The 19176-nt window shown below is 46.6% G+C and overlaps 1 protein-coding gene and 1 pseudogene across 15 annotated transcripts in view; one reads left to right on the top strand and one right to left on the bottom strand.

Moving 5' to 3' along the window:
• ERC1 (ELKS/RAB6-interacting/CAST family member 1) overlaps nucleotides 1-19176 on the top strand; it is a 1001239-nt gene that overhangs the window by 139384 nt on the left and 842679 nt on the right. The gene's annotated exons all lie outside the window — the stretch shown is intronic.
• Nucleotides 9792-18409, bottom strand: LOC115090595 (annotated as a pseudogene).

Genomic DNA, 19176 nt, shown 5'->3' with positions numbered 1-19176 from the left:
TTAATTGGCATCTCAGAGACATGGTGGAAGGAAGATAACCAATGGGACAGTGCTATACCGGGGTACAAATTATATCACAATGACAGAGAGGAGCATCTGGGAGGCAGTGTGGCGCTTTATGTCCGGGATGGCGCAGAGTCCAACAGGATAAACATCCTGCATGAGACTAAATGCACAATTAAATCTTTATGGGTAGAAATCCCTTATGTGTTGGGGAAGAGTATAGTGATAGTATAGTACTGCCCACCTGGTCAAGATGGTGAGACTGACAGTGAAATGCTAAGAGAAATTAGGGAAGCTAACTAAATTGGTAGTGCAGTAATAACGGGAGACTTCAATTACCCCAATATTGAATGGGTAAATGTATCTTCGGGACATGCTAGAGAGATAACATTCCTGGATGGAATAAATGACTGTTTTATGGAGCAATTGGTTCAGGAACAGACAAGAGAGGGAACAATTTTAGATCTAATTCTCAGTGGAGTGCAGGATTTGGTAACAGTGGTGGGGGCTGCTTGGCAATACACCCCCTCCCCCAATAAATCAATCTCAAACAGTACCATTCTAATCTGTTACACTGTAGTACCGCAAGGATCCGCACTTCCTGCTATCCTGTTTAATATATATCTTCTTCCACTATGTCAACTTCTAAGTCTCAATATAAACTACAAAATCTACGCAAATGACATTCAGTTCATCCTCCCATATGACTCATCATGGAAGCACACCTTTTTACTACCCACAATCTACCTGCAAACAATAAATACGTGGTTAATGCACAATCTTCCGACCCTCAGTGCAGAAAAAAACTGAAATCATACACGTCTACCATTCCAAATTCTACATGCATTCCCCCCCGCTGAACTTATCTTCAATAAATGCCACATAACCATAAGCAGTCATGCTCGCAACCTAGGTGTCCACATTGATTCCAAGTTATCTATGTCTACACATTACATCTATCACAAAAACATCATTCTACAAAATTCACTTACTCAAACCTTTACTATTTCCTGCTGACTTCCGATATGTGCTTGTCTCTTATCCTAACTAACCTTGACTATTGTAATTCTCTATACATAGGCCTCCCTGACTATGCACTGCAACCGCTCCAACTGATTCAAAACTGTGCTGCTAGACTTCATATCCATAACCCCCACCCTCGTTAAACTTCACTGGCTACCCGTCCGTCACCGAATCCAATATAAAATCCTAATGATAATTCACATTTTGTTAAACAGTACTTCATCCATACAGTTATGCTCTGCTCTCCCAATTTACCAACCACCTCATCACTTATGCTCTGCAGACAAAAATCTTCTTCAAATTCCCACAGTAAAAGCAGCTAGACTAAATTTAACACGCAATCATGCCTTTTTAGTCGCTGGACCGAAAATGTGGAACTCCCTACCCAATCACATTCGTCACCTCTCCACAAAACATAACTTTAAAAAAAGCCGTAAAAAAACCTACCTATTTTCACAAGCCTTTCCTAGTTCATAACCTCTGCTAAACAACTTAAGGTGTCATCTTCCTTGTCCTACTCAGAGTTTGTACCTTGTGTTTTATTCAATGTTTTTATTTTTGTTTTTATACTTTGTTCAATTATTATGTACGTTACTCCCCATTTGTAAACCACCTAGATCCACTCTGTGGATATGATCAAATTTGAATTAATGACTGGAAGGGGGACAATAAGCAAATACATGACTCTAGTGCTAAACTTTCAAAAGGGAAACTTTGATAAAATGAGAAAAATCGAAAAAGTCTGAAAAGAGCAGCTACAAAGGTTAAGTGTGCAAGAGGTATGGACATTGTTAAAAAAAAACAAAAAAAAAAACAACCGATCCTAGAAGCACAATCCGGATGTATTCCACACATTAAGAAAAGTGGAAGGAAGGCAAAATGATTACCGGCATAGTTAAAAGGTAAGGTAAAAGAGGCTATTTTAGCCAAAAGATCTTCATTCAAAAATTGGAAGAAGGATCCAACAGAAGAAAATAAGAGAAAGCATAAGCATTGGCAAGTTAAATGTAAGACATTGATAAGACTGGCTAAGAGAGAATTTGAAAAGAAGTTGGCCATAGAGGCAAAAACTCAAGGTAAAAACTTTTAAAAATATATCTGAAGCAGAAAGCCTGTGAGGGAGTCAGTTGGACAGTTATATGATCGAGGGGTTAAAGGGGCAATTAGAGAAGATAAGGCCATCGCGGAAAGATTAAACTATTTCTTTGCTTCGTTGTTTACTGAAGAGGATGTTGGGGAGATACCCGTTCCGGAAAAGGCTTTCAAGGGAAATGATTCAGATGGACTGAACCAAATCATGGTGAACCTAGAAGATGTGGTAAGCCTGATTGACAAACTGAAGAGTGCTAAATCACCTGGACCAGATGATATATATACCCCAGGGTTTTGAAGGAACTAAAAAATGAAATTTCAGACCTATTAGTAAAAATTTGTAACCTGTCATTAAAATTATCCATTGTACCTGAAGACTGGAGGGAGGCTAATGTAACCCCAATATTTAAAAAGGGCTCCAGGGGCGATCCAGGAAACTACAGACCAATTAGCCTGACTTCAGTGTCTGGAAAAATAGTGGAAAATGTTCTAAATATCCATATCACAGAACATATAGAAAGACATGGTTTAATGGAGCAAAGTCAGCATGGCTTTACCCAAGGCAAGTCTTGCTTCACAAATCTGCTTCACTTTTTTGAAGGAGTTAATAAACATGTAGATAATGGTGAACCAGTAGATGGAGTGAATTTGGATTTTAAGAAGGCGTTTGACAAAGTTCCTCATGAGAGGCTTCTAGGAAAAGTAAAAAGTCATGGGATAGGTGTCTGTCCTTTCGTGGATTTCAAACTGGCTAAAAGACAGGAAACAGAGAGTAGAATTAAATGGACAATTTTCTCAGTGGAGGGGAGTGGGCAGTAGAGTGCCTCAGGGATCTGTACTGGGACCCGTGCTTTTCAATATATTTATAAATGATCTGGAAAGGAATACGACGAGTGAGTAATCAAGTTTGCAGATGATACAAAACTATTCAGAGTAGTTAAGTCACAAGTGGAGTCTGATAAATTGCAGGAAGACCTTGTGAGACTGGAAAGTTGGGCATCCAAATGGCAGATGAAATTTAATGTGGATAAGTGCAAGGTGATGCATATAGGGAAAAATAACCCATGCTATAGTTACACAATGTTAGGCTCCATATTAGGAGCTACCACCCAAGAAAGAGATCTAGGCATCATAGTGGATAACACATTGAAATCGTCAGTTCAGAGTGCTGCGGCAGTCAAAAAAGCAAACAATGCTGGGAATTATTAGGGAATGGTGAATAAAACGGAAAATGTCATACCTCTGTATCACTCCAAGGTGAGACCGCACCTTGAATACTGTTACAATTCTGGTTGAGCATCTCAAAAAAGATATAGTTGCGATGGAGAAGGTATGGAGAAGGACGACCAAAATGATAAAGGTGATGGAATAGCTCTCCTATGAGGAAAGACTAAAGAGGTTAGGAATGTTCAGCTTGGAGAAGAGATGGCTTAATATGATAGAGGTGTTTAAAATCATGAGAGGTCTAGAACGGATAAATGTGAATCGGTTATTTACTCTTTCGGATAATAGGAGGCCTAGGGGGCAATCCTTGAAGTTAGCATGTGGCACATTTAAAACTAATCGGAGAAAGTTCTTTTTCACTCAACGCACAATTAAACTCAGGAATGTGGTTAGTGTAGCTGGGTTTAAAAAAGGATTGGATACGTTCTTGGAGGAGAAGTCCCTTACCTGCTATTAATTAAGTTGACTTAGAAAATAGCCACTGCTACTTCTAGCAACAGTAGCATGGGATAGACTTAGTTTTTGGGTACTTGCCAGGTTCTTATGGCCTGGATTGGCCACTGTTGGAAACAGGATGCTGGGCTTCATGCACCCTTGGTCTGACCCAATATGGCATGTTCTTAGATCCATTAATCCAATTTCAGGCTGAAACCCAATTTATCATATCTTGAGGGGGTGATGGTATAATTAGGGTCCTTCATTTTCAGTTTAAACCGAATTTCACTCATAAATTCCTGGATTTTTCCCAAAGGTGACAATCAGTTCAAACCGATTTTTACCCTGACTTTAGGAATGTTCAAGAGCAGCTCTAGAACTGTGGATACCGCATTTCAGGGCTTCTGCCATTGCTGGAAGCCAGCGTGAGAGTAAGGCATGTACTGCGTTTCAAGTCCCGCCCCGTCTCCACCTGTAAAAGCGCTTGCTGATGTGATGTTTCAAGTCCTGCCTCCCTTCCCCAGACAGCCAAAGTGCCTGCTGTTTGGTTTCGCTGATGCGTCACTTGAAATGCTTCCTACCCCACCAGATTCCCCGGCCTTGAACAGAAGCACAAGTGCAGTGCTACAGAGCACAGGGGCCACAGCAAACATGCTGCCAAAGAAGGGAAGAAGTGGATTCTGAAGTCACCACCAGTAAGGGTGAATGCTGTTGAAATGGAGAGGGGGGAAAGGGGTGGGGTTGTGAAGGAGATTCTTGGTGTGGGCAGGGAGAGAGAGAGAGGGACATGCTAGCTAGGGGATGGGATAAACTGCTGAGTGGGAAGTTGAGAGAATCCGCTTCATATTTTACTGTCCTGGCTTTTGTCTATCGAAAGAAACTCATGCATTTACCTGCAAATATAGTCATTTTTTTCCATTGATTTTTCTCTTGCATTTATTCTTGTCATAATAAAGTCTGACAAATTCCCAGGCAAAAAAAAAAAAAAAATAGAATAAAAACAAAAACGAAAGTCCTAAGCATAGGGCCAGATTTTAAAACGTAAGCGTGGACGTAGATTTGTTCGCGCAACCCGGCATGAACAAATCTAAGCCCGCCCGCATGTTATAAAATCCAGGGTTGGCGCGCACAAGGGGATGCACACATGTGCACCTTGCACGCGCCTACCCTGGATTTTATAACATGCATACGTTTTAAAATCTGGCCCTATGCCTAGGAATTTCATTTTTGGTTTTTATTCTATTTTTTTTTTATTTTTGTTTTGCCTGGGAATTTGTCAGACTTTCAAAATTTTGGAAAAATTCCGATTGTTTTTTGGGTCCTCCAAACCAGGATGAATTAGACAATTTCGTTGAAATTGTCTTTTGTCCAAAACAAATGCACATCCCTAGAAAATATACATGTTTCTTTTCTTCCCACAAACAGGTGTCTGTACATTGATCTTTTTTTTTAAAGACTTTGTTAATTCAGGGTATCTTAAGATATGAATTACCATTTGACCTGGGTAATTTTTGTTTCTGGTGTTCTGTTTTCACTCTTTCAGTATAAAAGCCCTACATAAACTGAATTTCCAGTAGCTTTGGCTGAAATATCTCCATAAATTTCACTGAATCATCACTGAATCCCCAAAATTATCAGATTGGAGATAAAAATAGGAGTCTGAGAAACCAAGTCTTTTTCAGTGTATCAGTATCTTCCAACAAGCAAGGTCTTTCCTCCAGTTCATCCACTATTTTGCATTAGAACTAAGCTGTAGATGAAGCCTCTTCTATTTTCATTGCTTTTAGCTGCATAATCATTCTCTGTCATAAGTATCTTTCAGGGATTGCAACCACTTCACAATCATGGTAAGGGAGATTTGTTTCCTTGTTAGGAGCCATTTTTTGTGATGATGGAGGATCCTGTTTGGACTTTTTGATTAGGTGCGATGCCACAAAAGACACTTGCCCAGGTTAACACTGGCAGTTTTGAATAAAGCTGTTGGATTATATAGCTGGATAGTTTCTTTACTTTCTGTCCCAGCTCTCATTGATCTATCTCGGCATAGAAGCAGTAGGAAGATAATGTTGCATGCTTTTTTTTTTTAAAAATTTATTTTACTGATTAAACTCTTGGTATACAATGCAGCTTTAGTGTGTTTATCCTTAATAGCGTTCCCTTGCATGTATAAAATGATCTCCATTGAAATGTAATATAGATCCTGCTGTGCAGCTTAGAAAGCATTGAAACACAGCAAGTCAGTCATTTCAGTGGTTCATCTAGATACAAAGATAACAGCTACAGCACTTTGCTTTTGGTGTTGTGTTCTCTGCATAGCACATCTTCAGTTGACTTAATATCGGAAGTCAAATATTTTTTCATTTAAATAAAACTAAAGCTTAGGATTGAGGAGCTGTTTGAACAGGCTCCGTCATGTGTGCACTTTAGCTAATGTGTTCATTTTTTTTTTTTTTTTAAGGTCACGGTGGTTGCATTACGATACCACTGTGGATTGTGGAAGCTGTTCTAGCTGCTGGTCAAGTCCTAAACAGGCAAATGGAAGACATTTAGGAAAAGAAGCTAATCAATGAAATGTGGCAGTAATGCCACAGACCTAGCACCTTAGTATTCAGGATTTGTTAAACTTATAAATGTATACTGTAAGAACAGATTGCAGTTACAAACCTGTAATTCCTTAGAGGTGTCCTGATGCACTAGTAATGATGATATGAAGTTGCAAGAGTGAAGACTGATTACTCTTGCAAATCTTTTTTTTTTTTTTTTTAATTAAGGATCATGAAATTTACTTTTCTTTGTGTTCCCCTCTCTCATGGATCTGAGCACACTACCTCTGAGGCACGCTCAGGCTCAACCAGCACTGACAAGGGGAGGTCTGAATGAGGATCTCCCATGGCGTAGAAGTCAGCACTGTGGCCTGAGATATGAGACTGGCCCATTCAAATTAATTTTTGTCAGTTTTTACCAGTCATTTTCTAATAAAATTGTTTAAAAATATATAGAAATAAGGTATAGTTTAATCCCCATCAGGTATAGTGCTAGCATTAGCATGAGAAATACCCAATGTTCCTTCTTGTAGCATTCTGCCTACATCAGTTTCTTCTGATACTGCAGTAATTTGATTTTCAAAGTTGGCTGAAGCTCAGGATTCCCAGTTTGGAAACCATTGTAAAACATGTTCTGTAGCACTAATCTAAATTTCTGTTTTTTTCGATCTGGCACTTTCCTCTCAATTCTTTGATTTTCCAGTTCGCGTGGAACCAGGACTGGGATCTCATGGCATGAACCTTTTCTTCAGTCACCTGGGGATTGTTGCCCTATTTTGTATTCCCCCCCCCTTTCCCTCAATGTACCTTAGTACAGTCACTGCAGCAAGAGTCCTGGGCTGTGGGACATGCACCAAGGGCACCTTCTGGCAGCCTGCAGTCATAGGCTCTAGATAAGGCCACTAGGGGTGACTGTTGCAGGATGATTGACGCCTCCCTTCCTTTCCCCTTCTCCCCAGGGTCTGTGAATGTTTCCTCCACGTAGCGGCCTGCCTGAAAAAGGGAACTACTAATTCAATAAATAGCTATTTAAATATAAAATATGGTATACTCGTGTAGCAAAGCAATGTTAAAAGTGCAAGGAAACAAGCTTGATATAGCATCATCTAACAGTCCTATGCATACAGGAGAAATATGGAGGAAGAGAGAAACTATCCAGGTGGCTGCACAGACCTTGTTTCTTGTTCATCTGAACTGGCAGGGCAGATCTGTGTTGTGGCCTTGTGGAAGTCTGACTAAGGAGAGGTATAAAAATCTCTTCACGTCCCAAAAAGTGGTGCAGCTAGGGAGGAAAATCCTGGCTCATGCCACTGCTGGAGCTTTCCACTTGCCAACAGGTTAACAGATTATAACTCCTTTTTACACACAGTAGGCAGGGAAGTACATTTGTAGAGTTTGTATTCTCTAGGTAGCAGTAAAGTCATATCAGTGCTGGGTAGGGAAGTGAGAGAGAAGAATTCCCTTAGTATTCTTGCTTTCTACAGTCTGCAAATTTTTAACAGGTTAAATGACTTTCCATGGAGATCATATGTAGTATTAAGCTTTGAATTATTTTGTGAGTGACCTACACTGAGGTTTTTACTGTGAAACGTAATGAGCTATAAGGCAGTGGTTCTCAGCCTGGGGTCCGCAACACAATCCAGGGAGTCCTCCAGAAGAGATGCAAGAAAGTTTAGCTAGGGAGAAAATGAGCGGGGGCTGCTGCTATCTGTGATTACTTGAGCTGATGCCACAGGCCTGGATAATGAGTGAAAATTCCACCCCACATTGCTGCAGTCTAGGAGGAGGAGGGATAGAGAGCGGCCATCCGCACGTATTAGAAGCCTCAAACTGCGCTGCTGCATGTTTAGCGGAAGTGGGAGATGGACCGATTGCAGCCCCCGAGAATCAAAAACCCCACTGCTGCACTTCATGAAGATGTGGAGAAGAGAGGGACCGATTGCAACTGTCAGAACCTTTGCAGCCTTTTCTGCACACTGAGGAAAGCAGAGGAAAGCTGGGTTAACATAACGGTGAGAAACATTTCCCATTACTGCCACATGCTCTGCCACTGGCCTGACAGAGAGGAGATGAGAGAGACACCAAAAAAAAGTGAGTAGAATGGCTGAAAAGAGGAAATGGGACTGGGGTTGAGAGAATCAAGAATAGAGAGAGAAATGAAGGATAAAGAGAGACAGGAATCCACGATTGGCCTGTTTAAGGAGAGTGAGAGGGGATGGCAGCCCATCAGGGGACAGGAGGAGAGAACCCTCAGGAATCATGCTAGATAGAGGGAGGGATAGAGGACCTCCATGATCCAGGAGAGAAGAAGGGAGAGATGATCACATGGGATCAAAGAGGAGGGAGGACGAGACAACAGTCAGATGTAGATATGACAATAAATATAAAAGTTATTTAGGTGACCACACAGACAAACATGGAGCTCTCATAACCTTTTTCCCTTCGAAAGCAGGCTGCTCTGCTTTTTCTTAAAATCTAAATTATTTTGTTACTATCATTTTCTGTATGTGTTTGTAAGAATCATAAAAGAAAGACATGGTTTAATGGAACACAGTCAACATGGATTTACTCAAGGGAAATCTTGCCTAACAAATCAGCTTCATTTTTTTTTTTATTCGGGACAAACACTATGGTTTACTTACATTCCATGGGGAGCAAAAATTCCAGCGTAAACAATGAACTGAAGCAGTACTTAACTTGCAAGGTTATTGTGCTTTATTTGGCCCATATGCAAAAAACTTACTGCGCCCATTGTTGGGTGCAGTAACACAACATCAAAAGCAACACAGTTTATATATAAACATAGGTAAATTTTCAAGCCCTACATGGATATGTAATCAAACAATATAAGCACACAAGGAAAATCAATTTGCAGTTTTATATGCACCACACTGAGATCATATCGTGTAAAGCAGTGATAATTTGTGTGACGTACAGGTCTCATCTTTGAACACACAAAACAAAAACCTCCCAACTTCTGTTGCGTAAAAAAAACCCCTTAAGAACTTAAACAGTTTGGAATTCCTAAAGTATTCAATTTATTCAACCATTAGAGATTTAAGCTTATATTGCCCAAAAGCCCAGGACTATTCTCTCTTAATCTAAGGTCACACGATTTACTTCAATGAAACTATTTTTATTCTCCATTTTAATAAAAACAAAAAATAACCACATACATGGTTATGATCCTTTCTAGTTAACTCATCTCATTCACAAAATTTCTAAACTGCGCTATATTAATAGATACAATTAAGAAACTTAAAATGCATCATTAAGGTGTTTTTAAATCAAAATAAAATTAACAAAAAATAGACATCACCAAGTAAAGAAAAAGCAACTGTTATGGTTTAGATACTACAGAAGACAGTAGGTGCTGTAGTACTCTAAAACAGGAAAGTTACATTGAACAGGAAGCATTTGATGTTCTCTGGTGCTCTCTGATTTGGGTCTAGTCAAATGCCCATTAGGCAGTGCTGTCCAGTGTTTGTGCCGAAGAGTTTGAGTTAGACGGTTTGAGGAGAATCACTTTCCAATTCTGGTTTCACACATGCAGACATTGGTCCATTTCCTGTTCTTAGCATATCTGTACTTTGTTGGTCCAGCTCAGACAGCAACTTTAATATATTCAATGCAGCCATATCGTGGCAGGATTCTACATCCTTCCCAATTCCATAACTGATGAGTGATGGCTGAGAGGAACAGTTTATAAGGGACACAAATTCATTTTTGTTGCTTTTTGGAAAGTCTTTGTATTCGACCTGGATTCCCTGAACACTAGAAAAATAGTCTAGTTGTTCAGAGGGTCTAGTGAGTGGACCATGGGGTACATGGCCTAAGGAGTTATTGTTCAGAATGGTCTCAGCAGTAGGTGAAGTATCCCCATATAATAACTCTCTGGCAATCATGGCTATCACAGTTGCCTTGGCAGGGTTAGGAGCTACACAGTTGAACTCTTTGGCGTTATGTCCTTGATTGGCTCCTACAGCTTGAGCAACTTCTGGCACCATGGGAAGAATTCCAGCAGGAAGCTGCTGACTGAGATAAGGCATTCTAAACTCATCTTCTTTATTACTAACTGCAGTTTCTTCTGCACCAGGTTCGAAAAAAGTTACTTTTCTTCCATCTCCTTGTTTCTTCATTGACGTCTTTTCTTCTGTTTTAATGGCTGGCTTTGGGGGTTGGGGTTGAGGGACTTTGAAACCTAAAAGCTCCAACATATTTTCAGCTGCATTCCGTTTGGCCACCTTCTTATTTGTGCCATTTCCTTCAGCAATGTGTGCACCAACTTTTACCTACATAACAAATTCCCTGCGTCTTGGAAGATCTTGTTCTGTGATAAGCAGATATTCTGGTTCTTTTTCCTTTTTGGCTTGTTGTATTTGAGCAAGCCTGCTAAGAGGATTCATTCCTTGACCATATTCTGGGCTTGTTTGCAGCTTCACTATTGATTTTGTTTTCTTTTTGATTCGTGGTTTCATTTTTTCAACTGTGGGCAGAGGTGGCAGTTTCCTCCATTCTTCTAGGACTGTGACAGCAGCATTTTTCTTGGATATCTTCTTGCTCTTCCCCTCTCCCTCCCTCACAAATTCACCAACAGTCACTTTAGTTACAAAACTCTTCATGTTGGGAGGGCCACTCTCCTTAGTAACCTCAAAATTCACAGGCAAGTTCCTTTTAGGTGCAATCTCAAACACCTGGCTTAATTCAGATTTGTTGAGATTATCATCTAGCTCTTTTCCATTAACCTTTGTTTTGTCAAGTAGGGGCTCATTCTGCAGGATTTTCAGTGCTTTAGCAGCTGCATCATGCTTTGCAGCCTATCTCGTCCTTCCTTTTCCATTAAATAGTTGTCCCCCAATGGACAGTTTAACCTGATAAAGTACTGGTCCAACAGGAAATGGGTAAAAATATTGTGGAGGATAAGCACCACCTCTCATATTATAATTGTAGGCGGATGGCATCCCTGTGTGTGGATCAATAGGTTTATACAAAGGTTTCTTTCCAAGCTTCATGCAAAGTGCATTTAGCTTCCCTGTAGGTGTTACACTGTCTGGATTCTTTCCTTCACCATGAGAGGGACGGGCTGTGGGTCTGGGGAATTTTGTCCCTTCCAATGCCTTACAGCAGCAGGTGCATGTTGGGCTTTTTTAATACTTGTTCCTTCAGCTTCTCAGTGCTGGTCTCCAAGTGTCAGCTGTACTGTGAACACTTGTCTTGGGTGATCTTCTCCCACTCTCTCAAGAAGGCTGAAATCCTGCCAGTGTCCTAGTGGAATGACCTTTGAATGAGCTGGACCTTGTTCACTGAGCAGCTTATACTCGGGCTGAACTTTGTTGAAACGGGCTGTTCCCTGTACGTACCAGGATCAGTCCAGACGGTGGGTTATGTCCCCCGTCCAGCAGATGGAGTCAGAACAGAGCTCGAGGGCACCGCCTCCTATACCAGCGCACCCTCTGCTGGAGCTCAGTATCTTTCTGACTCCAGCAGATGTGAGTTGGGGAATCAGTGCTTCCCCAGAGTGACAGATTTTGAGTTTTATTTTTTACTCCTTTGAGTCTATCCTGTCATTTCTTTGGTTGCTAACAATTTGGATCAAGTTATTAAAAAAAAAAAAAAAAAAGTAAAAAGAGAAATTCTTTTCTTGTCAGTAATTTTGAGGAGGCGTGCTCTTGCTCTGTTCTGTCTCCTCCTGCAGCTTGCCTTTACTTACGCTTGGGGTAAGTGTTGATTTATTTCTTTTTCAGCTGTTTTGCTCTGCGTTTGCCGGGACAACCGGTTTCTGCAGTCCTCCGGCTGTCCCGCGGCCCGGCGACTTTACCTCGGGCCTGGGCGCGCCGGCAGTGGTTTTTCCTGCCGGCGCCTAGGGACCAGTCGGGCGGGTTGTGTCGGCCCGCAGGCCCCCCCGCGCTGCTACGTTATTTTCGGCCCCCCCCCGAGGCTCCATCGCGGCGGCGTTTCTTTATTGATGCCGCGCTGGTCTCGTTGCGAGACCTGCGGCGAGGCGGGGTCTCGTCTCTCCAACGAGGGAGTCTGTCAGCACTGCCTCCCCGACGGGGAAGGCGTTGCGCACGGCTCAGGTTCGCGCCCAGCGCCCCCCTCTCCGCAGCCAGGGAAGCGAGGGCCGGCCACGTTCTCGGCAATGGCGGGAACGGCGGCCATTTTAGAAGAGGAGTTCAGCGCGGATCGCTCTCCGGACGAGAAGGACGCAGTTCGGGGAGCCCCCCGCCTGCACAGGGGCCCCGAGGAGGGCCTGCCTGCCCGGACTCCACAAGGGGATTCTGCCGCTGCGGCTTCGCCCGGTCTGCCGTTTTTTTCACCGGACTTCATTCTGAAGATGCACACGGCCTACTTGCAGGGCCTGGCGGATCCGGGAGGTGCTCCCGCGGGACCTACTGCGCCCAAGATTTCCAAGCTCGCGGTCCCCGCCCCCGGGTCCCTGGTTTTACCTGGGACGACCGCAGGAACATCAGCTTTGCCATCCCAGTCGCTTGCAGTGGGAGCGGCTTTCCCCTCGGGTTCTGATCCCTCGGACCCTCCGGATCCTGCGCATTCTGAGGGACAGGCCGAAGGCGACGATCCGCGAGCTCTGCGCATCTTCCACAAGGAGGAATTGGAGGATTTACTGCAGCGGACCCTGCAAGAGCTCGACCTCGATCCGCCATCGGATCCTCCGGCACCTGTGGCCCCAGTGGTTGCGATGTGCTCCAAAAAGGGGGACCCGGTTCTGGCTGCCCTCAGGCCTAGGGCTAAGGCTTTCCCGGTCCATGAGTCGTTTCTTCAGCTCCTCACCGGGGAATGGGACTTCCCGGAGGCATCTTTGAAGGTCGCCAGGGCCATGGAGAAACTGTATCCGTTGCCGGAGGATTTCCTGGATCTCGTCAGGTTTCCAAAGGTGGACTCGGCGGTCTCGGCAGTGACCAAGCGAACTACGATCCCAGTTACTGGCGGAACGGCCCTACGGGACATGCAAGACCGCAAGTTGGAGACGTTCCTCAAGAAGGTATTTGAGGTTTCGGCCTTGGGGATGCGGGCCGTCATGTGCGCTTCTTTGACCCAGAGGGCCAGTCTTCTCTGGGTACAGCAGCTCCTAACGTCGCAGCAGTTGCCGCCGGATGAAGCTGCTCAGGCCGACAGCCTGGAATCGGCCATCGCTTACGGGGCGGATGCCCTGTATGACCTCTTTCGCGTCCTGGCCCGGTCCATGGTGTCGGTGGTGGCGGCTCGTAGACTCCTGTGGCTCCGGAATTGGTCTGCGGACACCTCCTCCAAGTCGAGCCTGGGATCCCTTCCATTTCGGGGGAAATTCCTCTTCGGAAATGACCTGGATCAGATCATCAAGTCCCTGGGGGAAAACTCGGTGCATCGTCTACCCGAGGATCGGCAGAGACCTTACCGGTCTTTTGCCTCCACCAGAACCAGGGCTCGGGCACAGCGGCGCTACAGATCGTACCGACAGCCAAGTTCTCGTACAACTCCAAGTAGACCGCAGCAGTGGTCACGCTCCTTTCGAGGGCGGAGGCCCTCGAGGGAGGGCTCAGGGCAGGGGAACCCCCCCGCCAAATCTGCTCAATGATGCCAGACCGGCCCACTCCTCCTGCCCGCCCATCGGAGGCCGACTCACACAATTCGTCGAGGAGTGGGCAAAGATTACTTCAGACCAGTGGGTCCTGGACACCATCCAATACGGTTACGCCTTGGAGTTTGTCCGCCCCCCTCGGGACAGGTTTCTCTTCTCTCCCTGCGGCTCCGACCTCAAGAGGGTGGCGGTTCAACAGACACTAGACCGGCTGCAAGCCATAGAGGCCATCGTACCCGTTCCCTTCGCAGAGGTGGGCTCGGGCCATTATTCCATCTACTTCGTAGTGCCCAAGAAGGACGGTTCATTCCGGCCCATACTGGATTTGAAGGAGGTGAACCGCTCGCTGCGGGTCAATCGGTTCCGCATGGAAACGCTACGATCCGTGATTGCCGCAGTCCATCAGGGCGAGTTCCTGGCCTCCCTGGATCTGACGGAGGCGTACCTGCACATCCCGATACGTCCGGACCACAGGCGTTACCTACGCTTCAAGATTCTCGGTCAACACTTTCAGTTCCGGGCCCTACCATTCGGACTCGCAACGGCCCCGCGGACGTTCACCAAGATCATGGTGGTGGTGGCGGCGGCCCTTCGGAAGGAGGGCATACTAGTGCACCCTTACCTGGACGACTGGCTGGTGCGGGCAAAGTCTTTCTCGCATGGTCAGGTTTCGGTGACCAGGGTTTTGCAGGTGCTTCGCTCCCTGGGCTGGGTAGTGAACCTCCCCAAGAGTTTCCTCGTTCCATCTCAACGCTTGGACTTCCTGGGAGCAACCTTCGACACGCAACTGGGCATGGTGTTCCTGCGTCCGGACAAGGCTCTCTCCCTGAGGGAACACATCCATCGCTTTGCGGCCTTGTCGGATCCTACAGCGTGGAATTATCTTCAGCTCCTGGGAGTGATGGCTTCCACCATCGACATGGTGCCCTGGGCTTTTGCACACCTGCGTCCGCTGCAGGCGTCCCTTCTATCTCGCTGGAAACCGGTGTCTCAGGAGTATCAGGTGATTCTGCCCCTCCCTCAGTCGGCTCGGGACAGTCTGAACTGGTGGCTGGTTCCAGCTCACCTGGCCCGCGGTGTCTCGCTCGAGGTTCCCTCTTGGGTAGTAGTCACAACCGACGCCAGCCTCGGGGGTTGGGGCGCCGTCTGCGGCCGCAGCGCCACACAGGGGATGTGGTCCCCAGAGGAGGCAAAGTGGCCGATCAATCGTCTGGAGACCAGAGCGGTACGTTTGGCGCTTCAGCGTTTCCTCCCCCTGGTTCGCGACAGGGAGGTACGAGTTCTCTCGGACAACGAGACGACAGTGGCTTACATCAATCGCCAAGGCGGAACACGGAGTGCCCAGGTCTCCCCGGAAACCACGCTCCTGATGGCATGGGCGGAACTTCACCTTGTACGTCTCGCAGCCTCCCACATCGCCGGGGTAGACAACATCCAGGCGGATTACCTGAGTCGTCAGCGGTTGGACCCCGGCGAATGGTCTCTCTCCACCGAGGCGATGGACCTCCTGGTTCAGCGCTGGGGACCGCCACGGGTGGACTTGATGGCTACCGCCCTCAACGCCAAGGCCCCGCGCTTCTTCAGTCGCAGAAGGGAGCGGGGCGCGGAGGGGGTGGACGCCCTAGCGTTACCGTGGCCGTCAGGTCAGCTCCTCTATGTATTTCCCCCCTGGCCGTTGGTGGGCAAGATCCTCCGAAGAATCGAAAACCACTGCGGTCCAGTAATCCTGGTGGCCCCGGAATGGCCGCGGAGGCCTTGGTTCGCGGATCTACTACACATGGCGGTGGACGGTCCGGTCCGTCTGAGCCACCTTCCACGGCTTCTGCATCAGGGTCCGGTATTTTTCGAGCAGGCGGCACTCTTTTGTCTTGCGGCCTGGCTTTTGAACGGCGCCGACTCCGCCGTCGGGGCTACCCGGAGGCGGTGATTTCAACGATGCTTCGGGCTCGTAAGCCCGCGACCTCGGTTGCCTACGGGCGAGTGTGGAGGGTCTTCGAGTCCTGGTGTGTCGGTCATGGGACCTGTCCGACGGAAGCCACGGTTCCCCTAATCCTTCAGTTTTTGCAGGACGGATTGGATAAGGGCCTAGCATACAATTCTCTCAGAGTACAAGTGGCGGCCCTGAATGCTCTGTTACAGACAGCGGTTTCGCTACCTCTCCAAGCGGATATCGCTCGTTTCCTAAGGGGGGTCAAGCATCTTCGGCCTCCGGTTCAAGATCCCTGCCCGTCATGGAGCCTCAACCTAGTTCTCCGGGCCCTGGCGGGCGCTCCTTTCGAGCCACTACAGGAGGCTTCCCTCAAGGACCTCACTATGAAGACTGTTTTTCTGGTGGCAATTTCTTCGGCTCGTCGCATCTCGGAACTACAGGCTCTTTCTTGCAGGGAACCGTACCTCCGCCTTTCTGAGGCGGGGGTCTCTCTACGTACCGTACCTTCCTTCCTTCCGAAGGTGGTTTCTCCCTTCCATTTGAATCAGACGGTGGATCTCCCGGCATTCCCTCCGGGGGAAGAAAGGTCCCTTCGTCTTTTGGATGTCAAACGGGCTCTGCTCCGTTACCTGGAAGCTACCAATGATTTCCGAGTTTCCGATCACCTGTTCGTGCTCTGGTCGGGACCTAAGAAGGGCTCCTCCGCATCGAAGACCACGATTGCCCGCTGGATCAAGGGTGCCATCGCGGCTTCTTATATCGGAGCTGGTCGTACGCCGCCTACAGGCGTCAGAGCTCATTCTACACGCTCACAAGCCGCGTCTTGGGCGGAGTCTCGGTCCGTCTCGCCACAGGAAATCTGCCGGGCGGCGACATGGAAGTCGTTGCATACCTTTGCTCGGCATTATCGGTTACACCTGCCGCCTTCAGCCCCTGGGCTTTTTGGCGATCAGGTTCTCCGAGCGGGGCTCTCAGGGGCCCACCCGGTTTAGGGAAGCTTAGGTACATCCCACCGTCTGGACTGATCCTGGTACGTACAGGGAAAAGAAAATTATTCCTTACCTGCTAATTTTCGTTCCTGTAGTACCATGGATCAGTCCAGACGCCCACCACTCTGGGATACTGCGCCCCTGCTCGGATTTATGTGCGTGTTTCTGTCTTCTTTCTACTTTCTCTCTGGTTCTCTATCAGAGTTGTACAGCTCCTCACAAGTTGACTAGGGCGACCTCGTTCTGGGTCTTGCCTCCTAATGGTTCTTGATGTTGATTTACGTCAGGGTTGTTTGATCCAAATTGTTTGTTTTGTGCTCTTTTGGGCTTGGTTATTCATGATACTGAGCTCCAGCAGAGGGTGCGCTGGTATAGGAGGCGGTGCCCTCGAGCTCTGTTCTGACTCCATCTGCTGGACGGGGGACATAACCCACCGTCTGGACTGATCCATGGTACTACAGGAACGAAAATTAGCAGGTAAGGAATAATTTTCTTTTGCATTCGTCGGTCTTAGACTGCTTCGCCCCGCTTGCCTCACCTTGTTTTAGGCTCCTCCCACTCACCTGGGAAAAATGGCTACCGCCGCGTCTTCCAGCCGACACCTCTGGCGTCCCCAGAATGGCTATGGTGCTGCCTTCCACCCTTGTTCCTCCCAGGACCTACTAGGGTGTGCGCGCGTGCAACCCACGTCTTTGTACCACCCTTGGCAAGAACCTCAAGGGCGTTTCCTCATGCTGACGTCACGCCATCCGGTTATATTACCTTCATCAATTTGCTAGCTCTCCGAGTTAACAAGGACTCAAATTTGTTCTTGTCTACGCTACTCTGCCGCTTCTGTGCTGCCCGAAGGAAGCTCTTCCTCTCTGCCCTTCGGGGTATTACTAACTTGGATACCCACTCCTTGGGGGCCCTCTGTTTTCTTTCAGGTGCCTTACAGGGAACAGGTACTCGCTCCTCGAGGGCCTGCTCTCCCTGCCTCGGTGCCTGTACTATCTACAATACCTGGTGGAATCGCTAACCAACAGCTAACATCTAGTGAGTACCTTATTCATCAGTCTATCTCTTCCACAGTACTCCTCGGGGAATATCTGCTGCGGAACCCCTGACGTCATCCAGGAGAGAAGGGCTCCCTCTGCCGAGGTCCCTGAGACTGCATCTACCAACTGCCTCACTACTGCCACCGCTGGTGGCTTCCTTCAAAGCTGTATAATAAAAGAACTTACTGGTGTGTGTGTGTGTATAGTCCGAGTCTAGCCCAGTGCTGTGGCTCCTCCCCTTGGGCGTGGTCATCCCCACAGCATCCAAGGATCCACCAAACATACATAACCACAACACGGGCTAACTCATTCACAAGACACATTGGGGTTTTCTCTTTGGGGTTTGCCATGTTAGAAGGAACTGCAGCTGCACTGGTGGATGTAACAGATGCAGAAGGTAAAGCAGAGTTCTGTAGAGGTCTACCTACATTTTCAGAGGGCAGCAAATTGGTAGTAGAAGGAATACTCAGCATAGGCTGGGAAATAGGAGACTGCTGTTTCTTTTTCAGTATATGGCTCCCTGAGAGAACTGCAGATGTATTCTGAACTTCAGACATTTTTACATCAAACCAAAGCAAACTATTGCAGGTAAACAGCTTTCAGTGCAGGTTATTCAGTGCTATGGAACCTAAATGGTCAACCTCTCTTCCGTTGACGCCAAGCGGGCTGCAGCGGGGGACGTGGTGGTGGGACTGCTGGTTGTGGTGGGGGCGGGGTGGATCTTCAATCCATGGATAGCGAGAGAAGAGGTTGGTGCCCGAAAAGCGATGCTCTGCGAGGGTGGGTGGGTTGGGGGAGGCGGGGGGAAGGGGGGTTTCTACTAACTGGCCTTAAATGAGAGACGCGGACAGGACAAACACTAAAGAGAATCAGCTTCATTTTTTTTAAAGGGGTTAATAAACATGTGGATAAAGGTGAACTGGTAGATGTAATATATTTGGATTTTCAGAAGGAGTTTGACAAAGTCCCTCATGAGGGGCTTCTAAGAAAACTAAAAAGTCATGGGATAGGAGGCGATGTCCTTTCGTGGATTACAAACTGGTTAAAAAAAACCAGGAAACAGAGAGTAGGATTAAATGGTCAATTATCTCAGTGGAAAATGGTAAACAGTGGAGTGCCTCAGGGATCTGTACTTGGACCAGTGCTTTTCAATATATTTATAAATGATCTGGAAAGGAATATGACGAGTGAGGTTATCAAATTTGCAGATGATACAAAATTATTCAGAGTAGTTAAATCACAAGCGGATTGTGATACATTACAGGAGGACCTTGCAAGACTGGAAGATTGAGCATCCAAATGGCAGATGAAATTTAATGTGGAC

The sequence above is a fragment of the Rhinatrema bivittatum genome, chromosome 4, assembly GCF_901001135.1.
Source record: "Rhinatrema bivittatum chromosome 4, aRhiBiv1.1, whole genome shotgun sequence".
Classification (NCBI taxonomy): domain Eukaryota; kingdom Metazoa; phylum Chordata; class Amphibia; order Gymnophiona; family Rhinatrematidae; genus Rhinatrema; species Rhinatrema bivittatum.
This window is presented reverse-complemented; position numbering and strand designations above follow the sequence as displayed.